This window comes from Triturus cristatus, chromosome 9, assembly GCF_964204655.1.
Source record: "Triturus cristatus chromosome 9, aTriCri1.1, whole genome shotgun sequence".
In the NCBI taxonomy this organism is placed as follows: domain Eukaryota; kingdom Metazoa; phylum Chordata; class Amphibia; order Caudata; family Salamandridae; genus Triturus; species Triturus cristatus.
Window position 1 is genome coordinate 724,516,730 of NC_140592.1, and position 13,455 is coordinate 724,530,184.

General features: G+C 44.9%; 1 protein-coding gene across 2 annotated transcripts in view; it reads left to right on the forward strand.

Annotated features, from left to right (window-relative positions):
* Positions 1-2,351: 2,351 nt before the first annotated feature.
* Positions 2,352-13,455, forward strand: part of MUS81 (MUS81 structure-specific endonuclease subunit) — a 306,294-nt gene continuing 295,190 nt past the window's right edge. For both annotated transcript variants that reach the window (XM_085625914.1, XM_085625915.1), the window contains exon 1: positions 2,352-2,541. The gene's annotated coding sequence lies outside the window, so the exon portion shown is untranslated. The remainder of the gene's footprint in view (positions 2,542-13,455) is intronic.

Consider the following 13,455-nt stretch of genomic DNA (forward strand, 5'->3'; position numbering starts at 1 on the left):
CCACCTCCCTTGAGTAAGCCTCCTGCTCTGCAACGCTACCCTCTGAGAGTCAGGCGCTACAATTGGGTGTTTGGTGCTCAGTGAAGGACAAATGTAGTCATGTTATTTGTGCAGGCCTCACAGATGCTGCCTCGTTTTCCAACAGGCCCTCTCACAGTGAGTCTTCTACTGTGACCAACACAATTTGGCGATGGTTGGGTCCCCTTAGGTTGCCATGCCTAAGTCTGACACTGGCCGAACAGCATTAGTAGGAGCACACCGTCAACTTGCACCTCACAAACATCAGTACTACATACATGCTGTTGGAGGGAGGACCACCGGGGAGTCGGGGAGACTATTCCGGGGCACCTTCCTACCGCAAAAGTATAGCCGAGCGCCGCTGAGAAGCCCCTTCAGGGAGGTCCTTCTCCTTTGATCGTACTAGGCCCAGTAACACCACCACACAGGACTCAATATCAGTTGCTTGACTTGGTTCTTTATCAAAAAGTAGTACGTTCAATATTTACAGTGGGATCGAGGGATCCAGTAAGAGTCTCAAAGTCTGTTAGAGGGGTAGGGTAGCGGGACAGTCTTAGTACCAACCAGGTACGGGAGGGCTCGGCGCCAGACCTTGAGTGCGGGTCTCAGAGCGGCTCGGACGTGGGGAGCCGCGACGGCGTCTGCAGGGCTCGGGTGGTAGTTCCGCTTGGGTCGAGCCGCGACACAGTCAGCAGGGCTCCGGTGGTAGGTCCGCTTCGGTCGAGCCGCGACGAGGTCAGCTGGGCTCTGATGGTAAGGTTTCCACAAGGTCGGGCCGCGACAGCGTCAGCAGGGCCCCAAAGGTTCGTGAAGGTCTTTAAGCACGGTGGAGCCGCGACGTCGTCAGCAGGGCTCAGTGTGTGGGTTCAGGATGAGTCTTCTTCCGTAGGGTCAGCCGCGATCCGATCAGCAGGGCTCTTGACTCCGGGATACAACTACTTTCCTGTTGTCGGGTCGCCCCAGATATAGGACTGGAGCCCTTTGATGTCCGGACCCTTGCGACCGGAGGGGCGGAGAGGCCGGGTAGGGAGCGGCCAGACGCCCAGCGGGAGAGGCGCCAGGCCCCAGAGAGCTGTGGGGCGATGGCACCTAGGTGTGGAAGGACGGTTGGGGGTCCCATCGATACTGCCCTCTGCCGGGAGTGGGAAGGGTTCACGTGGTATCCCCCGGGCCAGGGGTTGGCGCCTCGATGTCGGGCCTCGCTGGGACAGAGGCCGGGTGAAGCGGGGTCACGCAGTTGGTCACGTGGAGTGACGTATAGTCCAAAATGGAGGAGCCCCGAGGTGCATGGGACCTCGTGCGGCTTAGCGCGGGGAAACAGGACCACGCCACGAGGCCGGCTCCCACACATGCCAACCCTCCCGATTCAGGCGGGAGACTACCGATTTCAAGGCTAGTCTCCCGCCTCCCGATTCCTGTTAGCAAAAACCCGATTCCTCGGGGGTTTCAGCTGACAGGGCTTGGTATTGTGTAACGTGCTAATTCTTTCAGCAATAGTCAGAGTGGCGATGCAGGGGCTCTAGAAGGGGTGAAAAACCAACAAAGCCCCATTAACAAGCGAATGGTCTTTTAAAGACCTGTGAAGTACTTGGGGCCGGCTGTGCCCGGGAAGCTGTTTCAGCCCAGGCTGCCACACAGGGGGTGGGGCGGTGGGGTATGCACTGCCAGCAACCTGCCAGGCCCGTGCACAACCCTTACTTGCATCACCCTCTCTCTGCCTGCCATTGCGCTCCATGCTTCTGAAAGGTAAGAAGAAAAAAAGTGCATTTGCATTTCAAATGTCCGATCCTGCAGCAGCACACTTCCAAAGCCCATACATGACAGTAACCCGATTCAAGGCCCCATTCTCCCGATTTTCTTTTTTAAATCTCCCACTTTGCTCTTCTGAAATGTTGGCATGTATGGTACTAGGGTACTGCGTTGTCCTGACTCCCTCTAGTAAGTGCTGTCAGACACTTTACCCTACGAATCACTGCCGTTTCCTTGGAGTCTATGCGATACAGCTACTTAGGTGCGCAACCTGTTTTAATTCCTGGAAAAGGCTTCCTGCTTTCCTCAAACACGGCTACATCGCACATAACCAACTTAAACGAGCGGAGATGAGAGAAAGTCATTAGGAAAATATGATTATTAATTGAATAACAGAATCAGAGGCGCCACTTTTCGGTTGTTGTGTCTGTACTTCAAAGTAAGCATTGCAATTGGTTAGAAAAGCCGGTCCCGCATCCCCCACGTCCAGTTGCTAGTTACACAATAGATACAGTGAGAAACACCGGCTCAAGGGTGTCTGGTCCATGATTTCCGGATCGGCAGGCGGTTGCTTCCGGTACAACTGGGACGGACCGGTTGTTCTAACCAATTGCAACGCTTACTTTGAAGTACAGGCACAACAACCGAAAAGTGGCGCCTCACATTCTATAATTCAATTGATAATCATATTTTCCTAATGACATTCTCTCATCTTCGCTCGTTGGTTATCTGAAGCAAAGTTGAGGCAATAATCGAAGGTTTGAGAGGCGGGAGGTAAGGCCGATGTTGAAGAACCGTCTGCCTGATTCTGCTCGAGTGCTGTCGTACAGGGTTATATTGTATTACTAAGTGCGCCGTAGAAATCTGAAAACCTCTAATTGAGTGGTTGAACCTAGCCGAACTATGTTTCTGTCATGGCAGTTTCAACCAGAGCGTTACTTGAAACTTCAGAAAAGATGTTTGCAAAACTTTGTTACATTGAGTGGTAATCCTTCTGAAATGGAGAAATAGTTAATTTTGTTTATAGGTGGGCGAGTCAACACATTAACAAGGAAAGGCGAACAAAGTGTTTGGCTTATCTCTTGGAACCGGTACTCGAGTCGAAGCATACACGTTAGGCATATAAATCGTGCAACAACAAAAATACTAAAAAGTCTCTTAACAATTGCAGATTCCTTTTGTCAAACAATACATAATTGAGTTTCCACGTCCCCCAAATTATGACTGGAGTATAAATTAAACCAGGAGAAAAGTAAACTACATACCCCTTTATCCCTTAACTCACCCCCCCCCCCGCGCCATTACAGATCGTCATTTCTAATTTCAAATGCCACTGAAATATACATGTTTTATTCAGTTTTCAGCATTGTACAATCGTGCTCGGTGGACATTATCTACGTGCTAGGCCAGTATTTAAAACATTCTGCAAAGTACCCCACTTATTTTCGAAATCTATCCATTGCCCTTCCAGCTTGTTGCGTTACCTTTTTCATTGCACAAATTGTCCTTTACACCAGTGTTCAGTCAGTTGGGGGAGGGAGGCGAATGTTTTCCCATTGTATACCAGGGCTAGTCTTGCCACCCACAGACATTGTCATTTTGCATACCAGTCCTGTTTGTGAAGATTTTGACTCCTGCGGGCAGGAGCCCTAATACCATTACACCTGGGTCCTCTGGGAAAGGATTTCCCGAAAGCTGTGCCAGAGTCTGACTCACCTCCCTTCAGATAGGCCTGACCTTACCCCACCACATGTGCAATGCTGAACCTTGTTCCCCTTATTCCTCCAACATTTATCACTCATATTCGGGTGTATCTGTTTCAGTCGTGTTGGTGTATATTAACAGTCATGCATTACTTTGTACTGTATATCCCTATTTTCGGCATTTAGTGACCTTTTGTGAATATCTCTCCTGAGTATTTCCCATTGTTGTGATTGTCTGTGTGTTACTAAGTCTCTTCCCAAATAACTTGTGTGCCCACTTGGTATCTACTATCGACTGCATTAGAGTTTCGTATAACTACGTAAATTCCTTCGTTCCTGGCTATTTTCTTCAGGATCTCCTTCTCAAATTATCTTGTTTCCCTTATAGCTACCTGTTTGTTTTCAGATTCTAAAGCCCAGTGCCTAATTTCCTTCACTCTCATCTAAGCCGAACTCCGCTCTACACTGCAAGAGTGTTTTAATTCCCCACTTAGTGAACATGTCCACCTGCTTTCAACAGCCCCCACCCTCTCCCCATTTAGAGCATTCTTTATCCCCCAGTGCTATGCTGAAGGATGGGTTCAAATGGATTAGGGTGAATTGCGAAGGGAAGGTCGTTAAATGTAGTCTTTGTACAATTCTAGCCCATGTATTCAAGATGGTAGCTACCGGCAGGCGTGTAACACCCTTTGGGCAGAACGGCTTCAGCCCTATCCCCCTCACCCCCCAACAGCTTCCGTCGGCTGGGCTGCCCAGGCTGGAGTTGTTTGCCTGCCAGCCTGACCTTCGTAGTGTGACCCACCCTCTTGAATTTCACGGACAGTCCCTGATCTGGATCGCATGTCCGTTATCTGTGAGGATCTCTTAACTTTTGTCCATAATTTTGGGCATTGCAGGGAGCAGCACTGTTACCCTGCGAGAAGCCACAGCTCCCTGATGGGGCGCCTCACACTCTTCCTCTGAGCACAAGAGCAGCCCCACCCCGCCCATTGTCATTCTGTCTGCGGCTGATGATGGTCACATACAGAATGACAGTGGTCCAGTCTGGGCTGTTAAAGCATGTGGTGGGCCTCCTTCTGCCTCGGTCAGGGCAGGGCATTCTGTTTTACCAGTACATGAAGAAAAATGTTGCACCTCACCAGAAGGGAGGAATGTACAGAATTCAGTTCATGTATAGAAGCCTGTGAAAGAAGTTAAAAAGAAGGCGTTATGAGTCTTTCAGAGTCTCATCATTTTAGAACCAAAACATTTTCAATATTATATACAATGAAGCCGTAGTTGCAGCTTTTTAGGTCTCGCCTGAGCCAGCGCTTTAGCGCTGCTCTGGCGAGAGCTATAGAAAGCGGGATTTGGAAGTGCAAACAAGTGCTTTTCAGGCTGCCAACTACAGTGCATGTGCGCCGGGCGCGCGTACCATTTGTCAGCCTGCTGATCACTTTCGCGGCCGCTTTGATGTTCTCAGTGAGCCGCGCGGCCACTGAGAACATCAAAGCGGCCCCGAAAGTGCTCACCATATGCCAGCCGTATGCATTCACACACTTCTCCATCCATGCAGTGCATTCGGCAGCGTTTGCTTACTCCTGTATGTCCCAATGACAAGCTCTGCTGGAGCTTATTACCCACTAACATGCACTGTGAGAAACTCGGCCTGTCTTCAGCCTCAACTCTAGAGCTCCCAAGCATGACCAAAACTTCACGCCACTTCAGCTGAGCGCACAGTTAGAGCAGAAAAACAGTTCACAGAAAGCTGTAACTTTTTGGATTAAATTCGCAGCAATCGTGTAACTGCTCACAAAATACTGTAACGGTTTCTAGAAAAGTATATCCGTTGGTGGCTGGGACTAAAAGATCGACTTGAATTCAATGCTCTAGAATATCTGTAAAATGTACAAATTACACACACCGTTATAACCCCCCCCCCTCCCCCCCACCTGACTCACACTGATACCTATCTACAGGTGACCCAGATCCCTGTACGTGCTATTGCATAATATGCTGGGTGAAAAGGGCAAAAAGAAACAGAAAACCCAACGTTCAGGAAAAGCTAATGCTCTTGGGAAAGTGTAAACAGAAGCTACCTCGAAGACATGCGTTAACGATTTGTACAGCCTTTTAACAAGCTTTTTCCCCTGTAAAGCTATGGAAGAATATAGGACCCGACAGAGCCGAGTTTCCGCGTATTCTTTAACTACTGCCACGGAGGGACCCGCCCCACCCAAAGCCCTGTTGGTTGCGGTTTCGTTTTTCGTGGTGGTTACAGTGTGAAGCGAACGGAAAATAAACTGGTGCCTGTAAACCTCTAACCGAGTTCGTAGTGCGGTTCAGGTTCTGCATGGATTGGAAAATGGTGCTCTTATCGCATTGGCGGCCCAGAGCTGCTGACTGAGTGAGAGGGGAAACCAGGTTACATCCTGTGATTCTGGGCAAATCACTTCATTATCCCTTACCCACAAAATATGAATGTGCGTCCTTGTGTAATGAAACTTGTGCTTGTGCGCTCCAGTACCTTCGGGGCAAATTTGCGCTAAATAAAACTTTCAGAAAAGCAATTTGCCCAAGATCACAATGCAGTAAAGTGAGGAGACCAGAATTGGAATTCGGTTTGCCCATCAGACACTGCCATGTTGTACTGTAGTGTACTATGTGTACTAACCTCAGAAAGGCGACACATAGCCCTACCACTCGGTATCCTTAGTAATCAAGAAGATATTTGGGAATGTACCTGGGTTTTCCGTCAGGTTGCAGTCAAACGCTGGTTGGAAAGGGTCGTGTGCACATGTAAAATCTCTGAGTTCCGTGAAGTGAAATGCTAATTAAAGTTGGTGTTCAAAGTCGCAAACCTTTTGATAAATCACATTAGTGAAATATGTGAAGTTTAATTAAACCACATATGTATTTAAAGTACTTGAATTTCGGGGATACCCATGTATAAAAACTCATCATTATTGTTATAACTGTCAACATCATTGCATATTAAAACAAGCATTTGCAATGCAATAGGTCTTGCATTTACGCGAGTTTGAGCTATTGGCATTGTAAACGACAATGCCTTTTATTTATATTTTGGTTTATAAAACAATTAAAAAGGCATTGTCATGTACAATGCCAATAGCTTAAACTCGCGTAAATGCGAGACCTATTGCATTGCAAATGCTTGTTTATTTTATACAGCTAACAACCATTGACAAAGCCAATAGTCCTGGCTTGTTGTAGGTGTGATGTATTCTATATCTGGATGCATTAACAGAAGAAGCAGAATACCAGTCTGTCAGCACACTATGCTGAGCACAGATAGATTTTTAGCTACTCTGTTTTTTAGCCACGCACTCAATTACATCGGACACGCCCTTAGGGGAGACCCCAAGTTTTTTCAACCCACTTAAAGCCCTGAAACAACACCATGACACAGTAACGTCAGGTCCCGGCACTGGGCATCATGCATGACTCATGACTTCCAAGTTTTCAGATTGCCTATGTGCAGGGGCATAGTGAACCCTCCCCACCCCGATCTTGCTATGGGAACAACAGCAAGGGTGAAATTCTTGCTGGGCCTCTTCTTTCTGCAACTCTGCAGACAAAGGTTCAGCTCATAATTAATGTGAAAAGGTGGGTGAGTAGGTAAGTGAAGGAATGGGTAAATGGCTGGATGGATTAGTGAAGGGGTGAAGAATGGATGAGTGAAAGGGTGATTGGATGGTTAATGAGAGAAAGGATGGACGGATGAGTGAGTGGAAGGATGCATTCGAGAAAGGGTAAATAAATAGATGTATGGGTGGAATGGTGGAAGTATGGGTAAAAGGGTGGATGTATGAGCAAAAGGATGAATGGATGGGTAAAAGGGTGAATGGATGGGTAAAAGGGTGGATAGATGAGTGAAAAGATGGATACATGAATGAAAGGGTGGATGATGGGCGAGTGAATGGACGGATGGATGAGTGAAATTATGGATGAATTGATGAATTGATAAGTGAAAGGGTGGATGAGTGAGAGTGTGGATGTAAGGATGGGTGAGTGAAAGGGAGGATAGATGGGCAAAAGGATGGATGGATGAGTGAAAGGGTGGATGGATGAGAGAAATGATGGATGGATGGATGGGTGTGTGATAGGCTCAATGGATGGATTCATGAGTGGATGAGCGGATGGATTGTCGGGTAGATAGATAAATGGTAGGATGGCAAAGTGAAAGGGGGGTGGAGAAAGGGAGGATGGATGAGTGACGGAATGGATGTGCAAGTGGGTGTATGGATGAGTGAAAAGAAGGATGTAAAGATTGATGAGTGAAAGAATGCATAGATGAGCGAAAGGGAGGGTGAAGAGCTGGAAGAAAGGATTGATGGATGAGTGAAATGGTGAATTGATGGCAGAATGAATGGATGAGTGACTGGGTGAATGAAAGGATGAGTAAGTGAAAGGATGGCTGGATGGATGATGGATGAATGAGTGAAAGGGTGTATCAAAAGATGGATGAGTGAAATGATGGATGCAAGGATGGATGATGGATATGTTTGGAAATGGTTGAATAGGTTTGGATATGGATGGGTACACAGATGAAAGGACAGAATCAATGGTGAAAGACTGTATAATGAATGAATGAATGGATGCCACACCCCCAGGTGACTCAAACCGACACATGACGTCAGGCAGCAAGCGAGGAACCCTGGCTTGAAATGCTCCTCCTGCCTGCTAAAAAGCAGAAACAAATTCCTTGTACGGCGCCGTGGTACCACAAGAGACGTTCCACTGTGGTGCCACTGGGCGGCGCTGCTCTTATGCCACCGGCAAACAGCGCGAGCAGCTCCCACCTGCCACGAGGCCATGAGAGATGGACGAGGGCAAAGCTCTGTGCAGCCCTTCTGCGGGGAAAGGCAGGTAAGACAACATAATCTGCACTTGCAGACAACAGCACCGACGTGACTCGAGTCACTTCCACCTCCAAATGTTTTTTTCTTTTAAAATTTTGCACCCGGGGCAACCACCCCTATGGCCCAGCCCACAATACGCAACTGCCTACTAGTATGGATGGCATCTGAATCTTACAACTTGTGGCCCTCAATATCTTAAGTAACATTTCCTATACATTGACTTTCACATTTATGAGTCATTGACTCTATATAATATGTGTGTGATGTAACACACTCCGACATCATGCCATTAAACTTACATACTTCGGATGAACAGCTCTCATTTCGATGCCACACCAAGCCACCTTGCATGGCTTTGAGTGGCCTCATAAATCATGACTAAGGCGATGCAGCGCAAATCGCTGCGTCGCCGTACTCTGCGCCACGGAGGCATTCTATGGGCGTTGCAGTGGGTTTTCCCACGCAACACCAATGGAATTTGACGGTACCCCAGATTTACAAAGTCATGTAAACCTGGGGAAGTGCCAAATCTGTACGCTTCACACGATGACACGTAACAAGGAGAAATATGTTCATTTCTCCTCATTGTGTCCTCTTTCTATGTGTGCTGCAGAATGTTATTGAGAACATAGCTAACCCAATCCTGCAAAACTAAAAAATATCCTGTAGACTGTGTAATGTAGAACACAGCTGTATATATTTAACTTAAACAGTTTTCAAGCAATGCTAAGTTTACAATGTGTTGTATACTAGAACCCCTACAAATAAAAGTCTTAAAAGTACAGACGGGTATCAGTTATTATGCTTTTTTAAAATCACAGCACTTGCAGATATCTTAATTTTTGTTGTGTGCTGTGGAGTAATGGTTAGTCATTCAGAATTAGGTACAGCTTTAAAAGCACAATCAATGATGCTTTTCAAAAATGTTTGAGATATATTTTGTAAGTGTTGTAGTTTGTAGTGCCCACCTTGGTACCATGCTTAAAGCTTTGTGTTATATGAACTTAAGTGTTTAAAGCCACCGATTATGTTTGACCTAGTTATTTTCGAAATGTATTGTAGCTCCTGGTACAGCACATATCCACATTGTAAGCCCCACAACCACAACATTTTTCCCAGGTAAATTTCAACAGGTTTCCCTTGCCAAAAAGTACCTTGGAAAAACTTTGATGGGGTATACGTGTCTCGTAAATAACAGAGCATGCATGTTTTGGTTCAGTGAACACTAAAATCTGTATCTTATGTTCTATTTTCAGACAAAACTCACAATTGATGCTATTTATCACACCGGATAAATTGAGACCCCCTCTTATTATCTAACTTAACATGTGCAATAAATATCACACTCTCCTCTAAGGCATTTGTAATCAAGGCCTAAGTAGAATTATATAGTTTACAGTACAACATTGTGCAGTCCTAATGAGCATAATTTTCAATGTGTTTTTAGGAATACATATATGCATGCAATATTAAAACACGAAATAGAAGGTCAGGGCACTCAGAGCCTGCACCAGTAAGTATATATCATAAAGTATGGGCAAGAGTGGTAGTGCAAAGAGCTGAGAACTTGACCTTCCTAGTTCCCACAATTTTGGATAACCAAAAACATAAGATACAGAATAGCTCAGCACATACCCAAATGTAAGAATTAGTTACAAACAAAATGATACAATATTTGAATAGACAGATAGCAAATATAAACTAATCTCCCATTTATTTGGTATGTGCTGAGCTATTCTGTATCTTATGCATGCAATATTGTTATATACACTTAAACTTGGAACCGAGCCAAGAGTAGTGAGAGATGCAAATACCTACCACGAGTACATAGGTGACTGACTCAACTTTGTGGGGTTGTTAGGATTTGGGACTGCTTTGCAGTAGGGGTGCTACCTTTACTGCATCCCTGAATCTGAGGTGGGTTTGGATATTTCTTATCTTTGCAGAGAGTGATTTTTAAAATGTTGCTTTTTGGACAGAGAAGAAAGTTCCATCAGTGTGTAGCTTCCTGAAGGAAAGGAATGAAAGGCTGGAGGGCCAGTTTTGAGGCCAGGTCTAGTCTGTGTGTATCAGTGAAGCTTTGTTTAGGTTCCCCTGTTGGTAATAAAAAGTGATTTGAAAGAGGAACATCTGACCAAGTATTTTGAGCGCAGGACATACTAGGGCAGACCAAGAAGAACCCGTGGAAGCAGGAGCTGCCCACCCTCTACAGAGGGCCTCAAGGCAGACCTCTCATGATCCTTGCTATAATAGTTACATTTAGCTGAGGAGACAGCAGGAGGGAATGTGGAAGGGGGAGATGACTTCTTTGAGGACAGAGGCCAGCATGGTTGTCTTGTGTTCTGCAATAGTTTATAGGGCAGAAGGCTATGTTAGCAGGAGGGGCAGTGGTTAAAATGGATAATACTTAGTGAAGGTATTTCTTTCCCTGCAGTAATTGCTCCCTGCTCATATGAGCCAATATGTTCACTCAAATGAGTTTCGGATTAGGTTTGCAGAGCCTAGCGATTGTGCCGAATTTCCTGCCTGCCACAACAAAGCAGAGCATAGTTTTTCTGCAGTACAGTTTTTGTCTCACACTAGGACTACTCCAAAATGTTATGCAATAGTTCTAATTTAGCCCCATCATTCTTATTAGACGACAGACTCGTGCATCATAGTTCCTTCTGGGATTACTTTGTCATACTGCTACTAAGCTTCCATCCCAAAAAGTCTTATTTCATAAGTCATTTGCTTCACACAAGAATTCAGTAGAAATCTGCAAACATAGTTATCAGTAAATACAATCTCATTCTTCGAGCAGTGTTGCAAATAATTTTCACGAATGCTATTGCTATTTAATAATCTGCTCCCATTTGTGTTCGGGGAGGTACGTTGCAGCTTTGAATGTCAGTCCTGAGTAACCATGGCATCTATTCACTAAAATGGCAGCAATAGCTGTAGTGGCATCAAAGGTTGATCTATTTACCCATGCTTAGCCCCACAACAGCTACTTATTTGCTACCCAGTGGCTAGGTAGAGGGACTGGAATGTAAAAAATACATAAGACTTTTAAAGCTCTGTTTATTTTCTGATCATTTCACTTAGACAAGGGGTACTGAGTGCAGTGCGATGAGTGCCAAATGGAAAACTAGGTCAACATCTCTTACCCTTGGTAATACCAGATCGACACTCATCTGTGATGTGGGGGTATCCTCTATAATCAAGCTTGTGTGCTCATTTTCTATCCTTAATCTATGTTAGTAGAGCAAATCTTATCAAACATCGGTTGTGTCTCTTGCTAAATGACTACCCAAGCATTTCAAATTCAAAAATATTTGGGAGTTGTCACAAAGTACCAAATAATATGTATTCAGCATTCTTTGTGCTATAGAGCCAGGATATGCAGCAGCTTCCCAAACAGCTACAAAGCTGTTTACTATACTAACATCATATTCAGAAAATAACATAAAAGTTTTATGTGCAGGCAAATAAAGCATGAACAGAGCAGTAATTCAATAAATATTCTTAAACTGCATTATTTGCTTCCAATTTTAAAAACCTTCCTTTGTTGGAAGGATGGTGAAATATCTTGTAAAATATTTTTTTAAGACTAGTTAGGTTGACATAACTGGCCCGGAGTGTTTGGAGTGTACGATTTGCCCGAGATTGTGATGTGAAATAGAATTTGGTGTTTCACATTGCACCAGGTTTACTGGCCTAATGTGTATTAAAATGGACATTTGTCATTCAGTGTGCTAAAGTTCCTTGAGAGCCCCCAAATCATGCTATGCCGAGAAAAATGTTACTGACCCTGTGTGCTTGAAAACGCACTGTTTGCCACATGTAGTCTCGAAGAATGACTCTGTGTTTTACGCACTACATCGGAAAAGCAAAGGGACCCCCCCCCCCCCCCCCCCCACAAGTAATTGAGTAATTGTGATTCGGCTCTTATGATGTCTCTGTGTCCACTAATCCATGTGTTAGCCCCCTACCGAAGTTTGAGTCTAGTTGCGCCCCTTGCTACCGGCATACTAATATATGCGTTTGCAGGACTTTCAAATTTTGCCAACCATATAACATCCCATATTGGTCTGTCCACCACCTTGTGCTCCTTTGATACCAATGGAATATCGACTTCCTGCGTAGACCATTGCATAAGCACTCATAGTTGCACTGCTGAGTAATAATTCTTGAAATTGGAGAGTGCCAATCCCTATGTTTTGATCTCTTGTAGGAACTTCAATGCTAGATGGGGCCCGCTTTCATTAAAATAAAGTCACTCGTGTTTTTTTGTAGTTGCACAAAATAGTTATCTTTTAGAGGAATTTGGAGTGCCTGAAAAAGGTAGAAAAGGGCGATGTAGCACATTCATCTTAACTCTGTTAATTCAGCCCATGCATTATTGGGAAATGGCTGACCATTGTGAAAAGTCTCCTCTTATCTTCCCCATGAATGGGAGGGAGCTTACGATAAAGATATACAAGTCTTTTATTTTTGGTGTGATCCTTATTCCAAGGTATTGTATGTGTCCCTTTGCCCATCTGAATAGTAGGAGGTCTGCAAAGTGATTCAATTCCTTCTCCTAAAGTGATAGATCCAAAATGTTTGTTTTCCACATATTTATCTTTTATTCAGTTACCTCCTCAAATTCCCTCAACCTCTGACTCAAAGCTGGGAGCAAGTGTCCCATCGTCCTCAAATTAAGCAGGAAGTCCTCAGCATATTGGACAATTCTATGTTCAAATGCCCAAACTGTATACCTATGATCTGCTGTGTTATTTTTAAATGTGCCGGTCAGAGGTTCGATACTGAGCGTATAAAGAAGGGATGATACTCTGACTCGTTCCCCATCCAAATTCAAACTAGTACGATAGCCAACCATTTAGTGAGATTAATTCTCTAGGATTATGTTCGTAAATCGCGACAGCATTTTCTCACCTCTTGCATCACCACTGTCAGAAAGGCCCAATCCACCCTGTCAAATGCTTTCTTGGCATCAAGTGACACCAATACTACAGGTATCTATTCTTTTTCCTCTCTATTTTGTCAACAAGATGGATTGTCCTTTGGATATTATTATACAGTTGTCTGCCAGTCACAAAACTGCTTTGGTCTGAGTATTCTAATTACGGGAGAACTTG